At 43.2% G+C, this 14,175-nt stretch overlaps 1 protein-coding gene and 1 long non-coding RNA gene across 4 annotated transcripts in view; one reads left to right on the forward strand and one right to left on the reverse strand.

Moving 5' to 3' along the window:
• The window catches only part of ROCK2 (Rho associated coiled-coil containing protein kinase 2), a 663,375-nt gene that overhangs the window by 217,437 nt on the left and 431,763 nt on the right, over positions 1 to 14,175 (forward strand). The gene's annotated exons all lie outside the window — the stretch shown is intronic.
• Positions 1 to 14,175, reverse strand: part of LOC144762571 (uncharacterized) — a 222,491-nt gene that overhangs the window by 194,448 nt on the left and 13,868 nt on the right. For both annotated transcript variants that reach the window (XR_013596108.1, XR_013596109.1), the window contains exon 2: positions 11,640 to 11,739. This is a non-coding gene — a long non-coding RNA (uncharacterized LOC144762571). The remainder of the gene's footprint in view (positions 1 to 11,639; positions 11,740 to 14,175) is intronic.

Consider the following 14,175-nt stretch of genomic DNA (forward strand, 5'->3'; position numbering starts at 1 on the left):
AAGAAGGAAGAGAAAAAGGGACCATAGAACAAAACAAACTAAAATAACAAACCCCCCCCACCCCCCAACACCCACCACCCTACATCACTGTAATGGCTATGGCCTACCCCACTAACAGCGTGCCTGTCGCCCCAGAATTACCCTAAGGAAAGGAAATAAAGATAAGAAAGAGAGGAAAACAAGAAAGAAAATTATGAGGAGAAGGGCCGGCGATTCAAATACCCAGTCCCTCCCACCCCCGCATACTAAAATCATATAAACCGAAGCCATAGAAAGTACAAATATCAGCAAGCACTTAAAACGCAATCAATTACAGTCCCAAAAGACGTGTCCTTGAATCACCATGAACCAGAAAGAAGCCCCTCCAAGTCTCAAACGAGGTCACCCCTGGCCACTTCTATTAATAGTAGAAATGTGATACAGCCTTGCAGTCGGGAAACGACTCGATTCAAGAGTCAATCGCCCCAAGCAAATCAGGTAGCGCCGCCGCCCAACATCGTTCCAGCCACCGAGAAACAATTGACGAGGAATGGCGGAGGCCAGAATGCAGGAATACACAGATCAACTATAACACATACAATTACGGGGGACCCTAGGGTTAGTTTAATGACCGTGCTCTGGATACACGCCCTTCCAAACATTCACAACAACAAGAGTACCAGAGGGTCAAGATAATAACAAGGAATATTAGGATAATGGCTGGGAATTAGTACTACTGGCTGTCTCCCAACTCTTCTTATTAAGATAAAAATAAAAATAAGCCAATCAAGTGTATGGTCTTAAACACCCATCAGTCACCACTCGGAACCGCCCTTCATCATTTGGGGTTCTGGGGACCCACACACAAAACTGCCTGATCTTAACCAGAAAAGAGCCTAATAGATGATAAACGGTCCCTCCTGTGGGCAGTGTGGGGTTCACCTTTTGTCAAAAAGTAATTGGTTATATATATATGTATATGAGTGGCATGGCTAATGGGGTAACAGAAAATTGTGCAGTGCAGATGAAATGTGATACCAAACCATGAAAATAAAGTGGTTAAAATTGGTTAAGGAAGCAAAAAGTTAATTTAATCGGATATAGCTTCCAATGCCAACATTAAAAATAGCCAAGGCAGAGAAAATGTATAAACTGTCTAGTAGTGGAACGTGGTCAACATGTTTCAGCAATAATGGCCTTGCTTTCTTCAGGACCTTGTCAGAACGACTACTGCTACTGCAAACAAAACCAAAGTGTGAACTCAAACAGAAATAGTGTTCTAAAAGTGAAACAACTCAGATACTAGTATACAAGTCACCTGGACCTCCTAGGTGTACTCTTTCGTATCTTCTTACAGAATCGGTTGTTCACTAAAAGAGTCAAAAAAATATAGCATGCGCACATCACACACAACCTGTCTCCAAACATCCTTGTCCACATTATCATAAGTAAATTTAATCATTGATAAGGCCCATGACGAAAATTAGGCCAATTGCACTGTATGTACTAGTGTTTCCCAGTGTGCATAGAACTTGAACATTTTCAAATTTCATATAGTACATCTTACCCGATGTGTAAGATGTGCAGACCTCACCCCACCTGGCTGCGGCTCAGGACATAAGTGAAGCACCGCTCTGTCAAGGTGAATAAATGCAAGAATGAATCACTCACCACAAGCGTATTAAAACACAGCATAGAAATCGCTCCAACTCATAATCTCCATTTAAAATGGTGGACATCACCATGGGGAAATGTATTAAGAAGTAATGATCCCATGGGGGTCCTCCCAGTACTTTGCATAAGACAATATTGCAATGACAATATGAATAAGTTTTTCTGCAACTGTAGTCCGTTGCAGGAATCACATGACCTTCCTCGTTTGTATATGACCCTCCTCGTTTGTATGAACTTGGTCCGATAGGGAGAGCGATATTATTCTACCTTAGCCAGTTTTTCAAAGAAAAAGACTCTTTCAACTCTGTCGATCAACTAGTGTGCCCGGAAAAGACCTGACATCAATAGGAAGAGCAATGTTATCAAAGCTCAACCGGTTTTACACAGGCACCGTGAAACCCCTCTTATCTCCCTACGATAATTCAATAGTGCGGTTAAAAGCTTGTACTAACGCGCTAGAATATCAAGGCTCAGCCCTACCTCTCAGTCGGTACTCCAACGCGGCATCTGTGCCGTCTGGGGAGGTAACGCCGGCTGGCTGGGGATGGATTTAAGTTAGTCTGCCCCGGATAGGCAGAATACCCCACGTGATGGACGGCCAAGCGTCGCCATAGGTCACATTCACGACGGCAATGTACCGAGTACTCTGATTGGTTGAGCACTCGAACCATTATCCAATCACAACCCGATGATTCGTAGTCATGGTGTAGTTGATAAACAAGGATCGGCACTATCGTATAATAGGGGATATTCACACTATATTGCATAAGTTAACCGGACGGGAGTGATGATTGTCCCTGGTTAGTGAAATTATATTAAATGTATAGAATGTAATACTCCAGATAAGAGTTAAGTTGACTAAAGGAATAATGATCATCACGCCTCATTGGGTCATATAAACTAAACATTAGTCATGGGGAAGGCATAACGTCAAATTGCAGAGTCCTGACCTCATAAAGAGGACCAGGGTATGTCATTGTTGAGCCCTCTACGGTCAGTGCCAAGTTTCAGCACCCATTTCTGTTCCTTCAGTAACAAAAAATTACTCACATTGGTCACATGTGATGGAATGAACGGTTTCTCTAAAACCGTCCATTGGAAAGAAGTCGGTGAGTGATTCAAGTTAATGAAATGAGTAGTGAGTTTTGTCGCCTGCCGTTTTCAGTTGATGGTACTTCTGTGTTCAGACAGCCTCACCTTGATTTTTCGGGTTGTCATCCCCACGTATCTAAGTCCGCAGGGGCAGGTGATCAGATAAATCAGTTTATCACTATTACAATTGGTAAATTTTGTTTGTCTCCAGGGCCTGGATGTGCCAATGTCAATCTCAATGGTTTTAGATGTCTGCGCACACGATTGACAGGTACCACATGGATGGTGGCCAGACACTGGAGGTAAATCCCACAAGGTGCCTACCAAACTAGTTGTTTCTTCTCGTGGTCTGGTGTGAACCATCCTATCCCTTAGACTAGGTCCTCTTTTAAAGGCAAACAACGGCTGTTGAATAGATTGGGGTCCTGAATTCAAAATAGGCCAACGTCTCTTCACAGCTTTTTTGATGTTATTGGATAATGTACCAAAGGTATGCACAAACGTGAGCCTTTCCAAGGGTTCCTTTAGAGGGGACGGTTCCAGTAGTGCTGCTCGATTGTTGTTGCTCGCACGTTTCATAGCACGGCGTACCAGGCGGGGCATGGCCACGGCAGGTCACGGGGCAGGAGGAGAGGTCACCCTCAAATACAACCTCAAGTACAATTCAGCCCCGCAACAGCATCGGGTTCGACCAGGAACCTGCGGAGCACGACAGCCAAGAACAAGGAATAGAACAACATGGAGGGGGCATCGTCATCAACCTGAGTAAACACATTTTGACTCAGACTGAACAAGCAGCCTTAAACAAAGGACTTGGTTTTGTTCCGACACATCGGAACGAACATTTTGAGACTCGACTAGAATTGGCTAGATTCATCAGGAAAGTGAGATTACACTTCTTTTTCGCTGACAAACAAGGATCAGAACAGTACGATCAGGTGACTAACACAGGCTTGAAACAAAAGTCGACGTTCAATCCACCCACTCACCTTATGCCGGCCCATGTGTTGGCTTTTGAACAGGCTATTGAGCGCGACGTAGAGGAGATGTGTAGAGAGGACAATAGAACGTTCTGCAACCTCCCGAAAGCCGAACATCAGGCCCTGAAATCACTATCTAGAGATAAGTCTGTAACTATTACATTACTGTGACATTGGCACATCCAGGCCCTGGAGACAAACAAAATTTACCAATTGTAACAGTGATAAACTGATTTATCTGATCACCTGCCCCTGCGGACTTAGATACGTGGGGATGACAACCCGAAAAATCAAGGTGAGGCTGTCTGAACACAGAAGTACCATCAACTGTAAACAGCAGGCGACAAAACTCACTACTCATTTCATTAACTTGAATCACTCACCGACTTCTTTCCAATGGACGGTTTTAGAGAAACCGTTCATTCCATCACATGTGACCAATGTGAGTAATTTTTTGTTAGTGAAGGAACAGAAATGGGTGCTGAAACTTGGCACTGACCGTAGAGGGCTCAACGATGACATACCCTGGTCCTCTTTATGAGGTCAGGACTCTGCAATTTGACGTTATGCCTTCCCCATGACTAATGTTTAGTTTATATGACCCAATGAGGCGTGATGATCATTATTCCTTTAGTCAACTTAACTCTTATCTGGAGTATTACATTCTATACATTTAATATAATTTCACTAACCAGGGACAATCATCACTCCCGTCCGGTTAACTTATGCAATATAGTGTGAATATCCCCTATTATACGATAGTGCCGATCCTTGTTTATCAACTACACCATGAATACGAACCATCGGGTTGTGATTGGATAATGGTTCGAGTGCTCAACCAATCAGAGTACTCGGTACATTGCCGTCGTGAATGTGACCTATGGCGACGCTTGGCCGTCCATCACGTGGGGTATTCTGCCTATCCGGGGCAGACTAACTTAAATCCATCCCCAGCCAGCCGGCGTTACCTCCCCAGACGGCACAGATGCCGCGTTGGAGTACCGACGGAGAGGTAGGGCTGAGCCTTGATATTCTAGCGCGTTAGTACAAGCTTTTAACCGCACTATTGAATTATCGTAGGGAGATAAGAGGGGTTTCACGGTGCCTGTGTAAAACCGGTTGAGCTTTGATAACATTGCTCTTCCTATTGATGTCAGGTCTTTTCCGGGCACACTAGTTGATCGACAGAGTTGAAAGAGTCTTTTTCTTTGAAAAACTGGCTACGGTAGAATAATATCGCTCTCCCTATCGGACCAAGTTCATACAAACGAGGAGGGTCATATACAAACGAGGAAGGTCATGTGATTCCTGCAACGGACTACAGTTGCAGAAAAACTTATTCATATCGTCATTGCAATATTGTCTTATGCAAAGTACTGGGAGGACCCCCATGGGATCATTACTTCTTAATACATTTCCCCATGGTGATGTCCACCATTTTAAATGGAGATTATGAGTTGGAGCGATTTCTATGCTGTGTTTTAATACGCTTGTGGTGAGTGATTCATTCTTGCATTTATTCACCTTGACAGAGCGGTGCTTCACTTATGTCCTGAGCCGCAGCCAGGTGGGGTGAGGTCTGCACATCTTACAAATCGGGTAAGATGTACTATATGAAATTTGAACATTTTCAAGTTCTATGCACACTGGGAAACACTAGTACATACAGTGCAATTGGCCTAATTTTCGTCATGGGCCTTATCAATGATTAAATTTACTTATGATAATGTGGACAAGGATGTTTGGAGACAGGTTGTGTGTGATGTGCTCATGCTATTTTTTTTTACTCTTTTAGTGAACAACCGATTCTGTAAGAAGATACGAAAGAGTACACCTAGGAGGTCCAGGTGACTTGTATACCAGTATCTGAGTTGTTTCACTTTTAGAACACTATTTCTGTTTGAGTTCACACTTTGGTTTTGTTTGCAGTAGCAGTAGTCGTTCTGACAAGGTCCTGAAGAAAGCAAGGCCACTTGGCCATTATTTGCTGAAACATGTTGACCACGTTCCACTACTAGACCGTTTATCAATTTTCTCTGTCTTGGCTATTTTTAATGTTGGCATTGGAAGCTATATCCGATTAAATTAATTTTTTGCTTCCTTAACCAATTTTAACCACTTTATTTTCATGGTTTGGTATCACATTTCATCGGCACTGCACAATTTTCTGTTACCCCATTAGCCATGCCACTCATATACATATATATATAACCAACTACTTTTTGACAAAAGGTGAACCCCACACTGCCCACAGGAGGGACCGTTTATCATCTATTAGTCCCTTTTCTGGTTAAGATCAGGCAGTTTTGTGTGTGGGTCCCCAGAACCCCAAATGATGATGGGCGGTTCCGAGTGGTGACTGATGGGTGTTTAAGACCATACACTTGATTGGATTATTTTAATTTTTATCTTAATAAGAAGAGTTGGGAGACAGCCAGTAGTACGAATTCCCAGCCATTATCCTAATATTCCTTGTTATTATCTTGACCCTCTGGTACTCTTGTTGTTGGGAATACACAGATCAACAACAGTTCCAAACCCAAAAACAGGTCCGTAAAGCACGGAAAGGAAAGCGGGGGACGCGGGAAGCATCGCAGCACAGCCCGGGCCCCATGCGCCATGGATCGTTGGAGCTTCTCCACCTGCTGGTCAAAAAAGGGGGGCCCCGATGAGACAACCACCTGCGGAACAGGTGTGACGACAACTAGGTCAGGAACCACATCCATTCTCGCCCCCAAGACTGCAGACGCAGCCTGGGAGCATGGCATCACGGCAGAAGGAGACTCCTCGGCACCGACTCGGGGGCAAACCACTACGCTACAAAATGGCGGGTCAGCAATGGTGACGATTCGTCCCTCCAAGTCCCGGGATCTCCGGAGCAGAGCAGGCCGCAGGGTTATCAATGCAGCCAGTACGTGGCTACGCGAAAGCGTTTCCCCATGTGGGCCAATTCCAGGGGTCCCAAATTCAGCGTTTTTTCCGGCCCCGAGAGGGGTGCAGTCCAAGACGCCATCCGCCATTGCAGCCATTTCGTTCTCCGTCACCTCCCCTCCACCTCCGAGTCCAGTCCGACCATCAGATTCAACAGGTCTCACGGCTGAAAGTCGATAGGCGGTGCTTGGTGCAGAAAGGAGAGTCAACAAAAGGCCGGGCGGGCTCCCCGCATCTCGCCGGGGGCCAGACGCCGGTTCCCGGACGGGATTATTAACATGGCCGGGCGTCACACCCAGGGGGAACCGGACGACACGGCCTCTCTCCGGCTCGGCGATATCTCGGGTTCACGGGGCAACCCACTATTGGGAGTGGGTTGACACCAACTCTCTCGGCTCGCGGCTCTCAGGCTCCCACTGACCGGCTTCTCATCCAAACCGGGGCCGCCAACACTACGAACACTGCCGGGCGAGCTCTGCAATCGAGGCCCCGGCGTCAGCGTCGCGAAGTCCGGCAAGGAGACTGGGACAGATCTTCGAATCTACTGCACGGTGGAGCCCCAGAAATAGCTGGTAAGGGATCGCTTCTCTTCAAAAACATAGATCGACAAGCCTCGCTCAGGATTATCGGCAGAATAGGCGTGCGGGGAGGAAGGGCACCTCGGAGCCAAGCGTTCATGCGACTGTTCCGATCGCCATCATGGCTCCTCCCCCGCTTTATGCGGTTTTATCTTTTGTACAATGGAATGTGAATGGAATAATTTTTTTTTATAATAGTGTCACTACAACGTATTGGATATAGCATTCAATATTCTAATGTATGTTAACTATTGTACTCAAACATTCTTGAATTACTGAGTCAAGGGAATTTTGTTTGTTTTGGTTATAAGTACCTCATTTCCCTTGATGGCTTTAAGGGGTCCCTCTCTACTCTTTTATCGAGTGAAGATTTGTTCCAATGAGGAGGCAGGTTTTAACAGACTAGTAATTCAGGACTGCCTCTCACTTGATCACGTGTTTAAAATTCCATGCCTAAAATCCATTAAGGACACCTTCACTGCTTAGGCAGAGCAGATATGTTCTACCGATATAATGAGAAGCCCCAGGATAAGAACATTATCAAAGAGTTGTTTTTTAAACATGCCACGGCCAATCAAGAGGGTAAGGAGCTTAGAAAACGCATGGCCAGAGTTCACACTCTAGTAAAGTCTGTGCAGGGCTTGGAGCCTTATCTATCTTTTTTAATAAGTGCGCACAATAGATTTTTAATCACTCATTTGGACTGAACCAATTTCACTACATACTGGCCTTGCCCTCTGCCCCAGATATAGAAGATAGAGGTCCCTGTGGCTGCGACAATAGGTCTCGACAGGATACCCTTCACTTCGTCTTTGTCTGCAAATATTTTTGGCACCCCAGACGAGTGTACCTTAAAGGGCTCTTAAAAGATCTGAGATTTAGGCATGCTCGTGTTGCTCTATTATTTTTACAGCTTGTACCTAATGCTCACACACTTTTCGGTGTCACTAACCTTTTAAGATCTGCTTTAAGGTCAAACACTAGAGGTGATTGAAGGTCACAAGACTAGTTGGGAGTTTGCACATTGCTATGTTGCTATAAATGTAATGAACTGATGGTGATTTTTGCTGACTATTTGTGCTGTTCCTCCTTGTTTAGCAACTCCTGACCATGGCTTGCCCCACTCTGTCTTAATGTTATGATGTTTTTAGGTAGTCTAGTGAAGTTAAGAACTCAGCCGTGACATAATGGACACCTTGCAAATTTGCGCATTAGGTCGTTATGTAGTCAACAAATGAATATGATGTTGTGTCTCTTGTTTAAATTGTCTCTTTTATGGCTGTATTTACTGCTGAATAAAGATTATTATTATTATTATTATTATTATTATTATTATAATTATAAGTTCATTCTAGGAGTTCTTATTTTCCGAGATCTAGAGAGAGTGATGTCATTATTTTGTTTAGTTATATCTGTGCATCTTTGGTTCTAAGGGGCATACTGCTTTGGTGCTGTGCTGTGCACATTCTAAAGCCAGCAGGCTTTCCTAAGTGTACTGTTCGTGGTTTGTATACACCAATGTAAAATGTATTTGGTTCTGGTGTGTAGGTTTTGGCAGTTCTCTCTGACTGCGGATAGGTGGGTTGCAGATTGTTCTGTAGCTGTAGTAGTACCACCTTCTTTTTAAGCTGTTTTTTTCTCTCTCAAACACTCGACCCCAATATTCATTAACCCCTTCCATGCGTCGGACGGCCGGCGGCCGTCCGACGTCACGGTGGGCGTGTGCGGAGGACGGCCGGGGGCCGTCCGAACCACGCCCACGCCGTAAATCACCCGCACCGCGGCGGAATTTTCGCCGCGGTCAAGGGGTTAATTACTTCACACAGGCTTGCCATATTTGTTTACCTGTTTTTAGATCATTCAGTATGAGAACGCTAAGATATAAAAGTAGTAGGGTAGCTCCTACTGGTGCTGATTGAGCTTGACCTAGGAAACATTTTCTAGGGAAACGCCACAAACCATCTTCCTCATGTTTTCTTAGAAGATTGCTTCCATCCTGGAACATGTCATTCATGTTAAAATTTCCCTCCACCTTTTTTCCTAAAATCTCCATGGTTAGCTTGGTCACTTTTACTGAGGAAATCCCCGTTACACCTCGCGGTTTACCTTCTTGTTATCTCGTTTGTGTGAAGTGGACGGGACTTACCCCCTTTTTTTTAATCTGCTTAGCTGCCAGAGCTATGTGTTTTTTTCTTTTACCCACTGTATATAGCCTAGTATCTTAATCCCTCAATTTTAGAACATCTCCCCCTGGCTACTTCCTGTCTACCCTGGCCATTGACCTAGTACCTTTAACCCGAACCTAGCACCACTGCTCCTATATAAATACTAATATATTAGCCATACCCTACCTAAACCCTAGAACCATGATCCATGCCTATTTGCTAGTAACTCCACCTTTAACTAGTACCTCTACCCCTGTTTCTACCATTGTACCACTGCTGTTGCCTATTCCATTGCCCTTCTGCATCTACCATCTCAACTACTACATCTACACTAGTAGCACTAGACTACTCTACCCTTGACTACATCCTATTACATTTTCCCCAACCTTTCCCCTAGTACCTTCACATATCTACACTGTAGTATGTCCACTCACAAATCATATTCCAGTGTCCTCTACCTCCGCATATCCCAAACTTCTGCTCTAATACCACTAACTTCTGCATTACTCCTGCCCATTTGTTGTCTTGTGCCATTTCCATATCTTGCATGTTCTAATATTTCTGTTTTCATTTTTTTGGTTGAAATTACATTTTTTTCGAATAACGTGTTATCCTAATTAAAAAAATTACCCAAATGGTGAATGGGGTTTTTCATTTAAATTGTTCTCCAAACTGAGAGGAAGCTGTACGTTCTGTACATGTTTTGGGTATGTTGGAAGCTGGCTCTACCTCTGTATATGTCGAAACTGTGCTGTGTGCTCTTGTGAAGGTTTTTGTAATCTTTCCACTCATCAAAAGCCAATATGATTAGTGTTGTTAATCTCTGTTTTGTAGTTTGTTCATTAGATATGTTGCAATACAGGATATTGCATAGAAGATGTTACAACTTTCTTATTTTCATCTAACGCCCTGACTATTCAAACAGAGATGCTGCAAGTCAACTTATTTCAGATTTTCTTTTTATTATAGCATTTAGGGGAAGGATGTAAAAGTGAGAAAGAAAGCATTCACTGCTTGCATTGAAGAAATAACATTTCCTTTAAGCAGTCATTGCATCTACCCGCTCACCCTCAGGAAGTTATTTCAAGTCCTTAAAGGCTACATATTTAAGAAACATGTCCTCTTGTGATTTAAATTGTAGCAGTTTGCAGCAGTATGGTATCTTGAAATGTGAGATCATTTCGAAAATTGATGTGCACACTGGAGCCTGATTGAGATCCTCTGGTAATTCTGGGACCAGGTGTCAGCATTTCACATGGACACCCGAAAGGATATTGAGCTACATGTTGGATATATTTGGTGTGAGCTATATCAGCAGTCGAGTCAGTGACCATAATATGTTGTCTCAGTAGTGATAGCCAGTGAAAAGAGGATTGGCCTGTTACAGATACACTAGAGTTTAGCCCCAATGTGCAGTCCTGATCTTGCTTCCACAGTCAAGGAATAGTTTATAGGTTAAGCATATACTTCACATACAAACCTTGAATAGACATTGAGGTGTTGTGTAGTTCCTATCGTACCCATGCAGGACCTGCACGTTTGAATAACATAAAATGTGGGATTGGTGGCAGACTGGTTCCGTACACCCCCACCGAGAAATATTAGCCTCTTTGCATTTAAGCTAGTTTACAGTACCACTAGTGTCTCTTATTGGGGAGAGATTTGTTTCTGGCAACCTTAGAACATGACAACCCTGATCCCTCAAGATCGTGGAAACAATGTACTACTTTTCACCCAGTCACTCCTGCTCTTTTAGTTTAGGTCCAATACACGCAGAATAAACAGTCTGGGCGTTTCAATAAGGGTTTATTTAACAGTTATTCTCGTGTAAAATATATGAGCTACAACAACCATTAAACAGTAGCAGAGATATAGGATTACCAGCACAGTGAATATAAAAGGATAGTACAGTTCTACCATCTTGCAATAAGCATGAATAAATACATGAATATAAAATGCATGATAAAAGTGCGTGTACTCCTACGATGCCTATCTAGATGTACCTAAGTGTACCTAGCATGTGAGTAGGTGTGAAGCCAAGAATCCCTCTAGGATTTAGTCAAACCCCATACCCTGAAGTGTGAGAATTCAAGAGCCCTTCTTGGTTTCGAGTTGCACACCCCGTGAGGGGTGTTCGTACCACAGTCAGCTGGAGCGTCTGCAAGCAGGAGCCTGTTGCATGCTACATAATCATTAATTCATGAACACATTATTCAAAAATCAGTGGTTAATTTGCTTACCCCAATAGGCGTGTTTGGCTTTTAGAAAATTCTAGTGTAAGAACGTGCATAATTGTTATAGCTGTCACTTTTCTCAGGTAGTTTGCTGCATTGCATTGCCCTGCAAGATAATTTTAAAACATTACGTGGGGGCTGTCAAGCAGCCCTGAGTGGCTGCATTCCAAGTTGCAGCTTTGACATTTCATACTGAGTCATTTGTGATAAGTTTAAAGCTTTCTTTGCAACATTAGCTCAGTCACCTGTAAAATGTGCACTAAAGTCCGCAAAGCCCTGTGTATAATGTTTGGAACTTATGTATGCAGAGGATGTTATTATGCGTTGATCTCCAGCAATGGAATCACAAAAGTGCTATGTACTACGCAGGATGAAAGTAGCTTTTCCATTGATGAAGACTAATTTTCTGTAAATACTCCTAATGTGTAAGTTGGCTTAGGGATCACCTAGAAATTAATACTCAGTATTGAACTTTAATTAATTGGCAAACTTAGATTTTTGTACAAATGTCACAAAGATTTTTTTTTAAAGAGTTGTTTATCTCTAACTATGATGTAGTAGCCCCTGAATCGGTTCTGACAGACCGCCACCTTCTGCATTGATCTTCAGTTTCTCTCAGGTTAAAGCACATCCCATTAAAGTATGACATATCATTGTTGATTCTACCCGGAGGACATTAGCCATTCAGGTGCAGCTGCTCGTGCTTGGAAATATCCATATCAAGACACATAAAGAACAGTCAAGACAGTGAAAGAACAGTTACAGAACACTCTTTGGAAATCTATACTTAGATGAGGGTTGTGAGGGGAAATAGGTAAGTTGAGACCATTTGGCCTGCATCAAGCTCAGCAGGACCTTACAGAAATTGTGTTAAAAGATGGATAAAACATGAACAGGTGTTTGACTTTTGCCTTCTGAGTGACTCACTAGTACCTTTTTGATGAGGTGGTAATGAGGAATGGTCCAGAGTGATTGGGGTGATGGAGGTATCATTGTAAAGTGCAAGCTTATGGGTTGGTTTAGGGTGCTCATACAGCTACGACTGCATTCTGCCATTTTGGAAAACACCTTCTAGGGTTACTTTAGTCATAATTCAGGAAGTGCTGGAAGATTGTAATTTTGTAAGGTTAGTCCTGGCTTCTTGCACAACTCAAGAATAGGGGGGCCCACTGGTTATCCAGGGGAGCCCTTGCTGCACACCATGTCTTTACAATATAGATAATAAGGTCTGATGACCAGATGGTGTGTTGATACCTTGGAGAAAAACATCAGGCCCAGTTGGAACTGGGCTATTGTCTGTAATTCCAAAGAGAGTAGATGAAAATCCAGTCTCTCTAGACCTTATGAGGTGACACCCCGGCGGGTGCTCCTTAAAGTTGGAAACCTTTAAAACATCGGATCAGAAGATGAAAACGTTTTGTTTCAAGCTCTGTAATGCTTTTTGGATTTTTTTCCCCCACATATTTTTATTGACAGCTTAGTCAATGTAATTTAGAAGTAGTTTGTGGCTGTCCTGTCGCATCTTTCCGGTGCTGCAGTATTAGGATAAGGAGGTCATCAGGGAGACGCATCTTGATGATTAAGTAACAGGCTAAGGCAGCATAATCAGTGGTCATTGTTGGGTTACACCAGTACTCAGGGAAAGCAGGTCATGAAAACAATAATCTAAACTATAAACAATAGAACAGTTCGAGAACCCTCAGGTTCCTAACCAGCAATCTGTGGTGTGTGCGTGTCCCTCCTGCCACCCCACCATGGAAGGAAAGGAGGGTGATGACGGGGGGGGGAGGCATGAGGGCTGTACCCAATCTAGACGCCACAAGAGGCTGTTTTTGGAATTAGGGCATTTTCCTAAAAATTGAATTGTTTCAAAACTATTGTCAGAGAGGGTCTAAGAAAGGGTGCTAAAAGCGAATGCACTCCTGCCTCATATTTGAGGTTGTGAAATGCATAGCTCCATTCGATAACATTGACTTTTGACATCCATACTGGTTTAACGTTTTGCCTTTATTTAAACAAAAAAAAATCATTTGTGTTTTTGAGGTGATTTAATTTGTATTTTTACTATTTTGGGGGGTATTCTGTTTATTTTAATGTTATTTTGATGCTTCTAAAATACTTCACAGGCTTGAACCTCAGCCGCCAATGGTAAGCCCAGGATTCCTCACAGAAACTGTTTTACTGTGAACAAGCTTGCTTAACTCTTTTGGAGCTCAGGGATTGCTTCCCACTCTTAACAATCCCCTTCTATACAGTTATTACCATTAGTCTCTGAGTCAATCTGCTGTAGCTTACTCTACCTGAATCAGCTTCATGTACTCTCCAGAATAGGCAGCCAAATACGGACAACCATCACTGGATATCGATGCCAATAAATAATCCTGTTCTCTTCTCGGTGGCATCAAAGGCGGATTGCGTAGATTGAATAAACTGACAATATATTAGTGAGAAATATATGTAGAAAAAGTGGGGACATAGGAACCTTTAAGTTAGGGCTGATTTTGGGACGTTTTAGGGCCTTATTTAGTTGCCCTAATATGAG

The sequence above is a fragment of the Lissotriton helveticus genome, chromosome 6 (genome assembly GCF_964261635.1).
Source record: "Lissotriton helveticus chromosome 6, aLisHel1.1, whole genome shotgun sequence".
Lineage (NCBI taxonomy): Eukaryota > Metazoa > Chordata > Amphibia > Caudata > Salamandridae > Lissotriton > Lissotriton helveticus.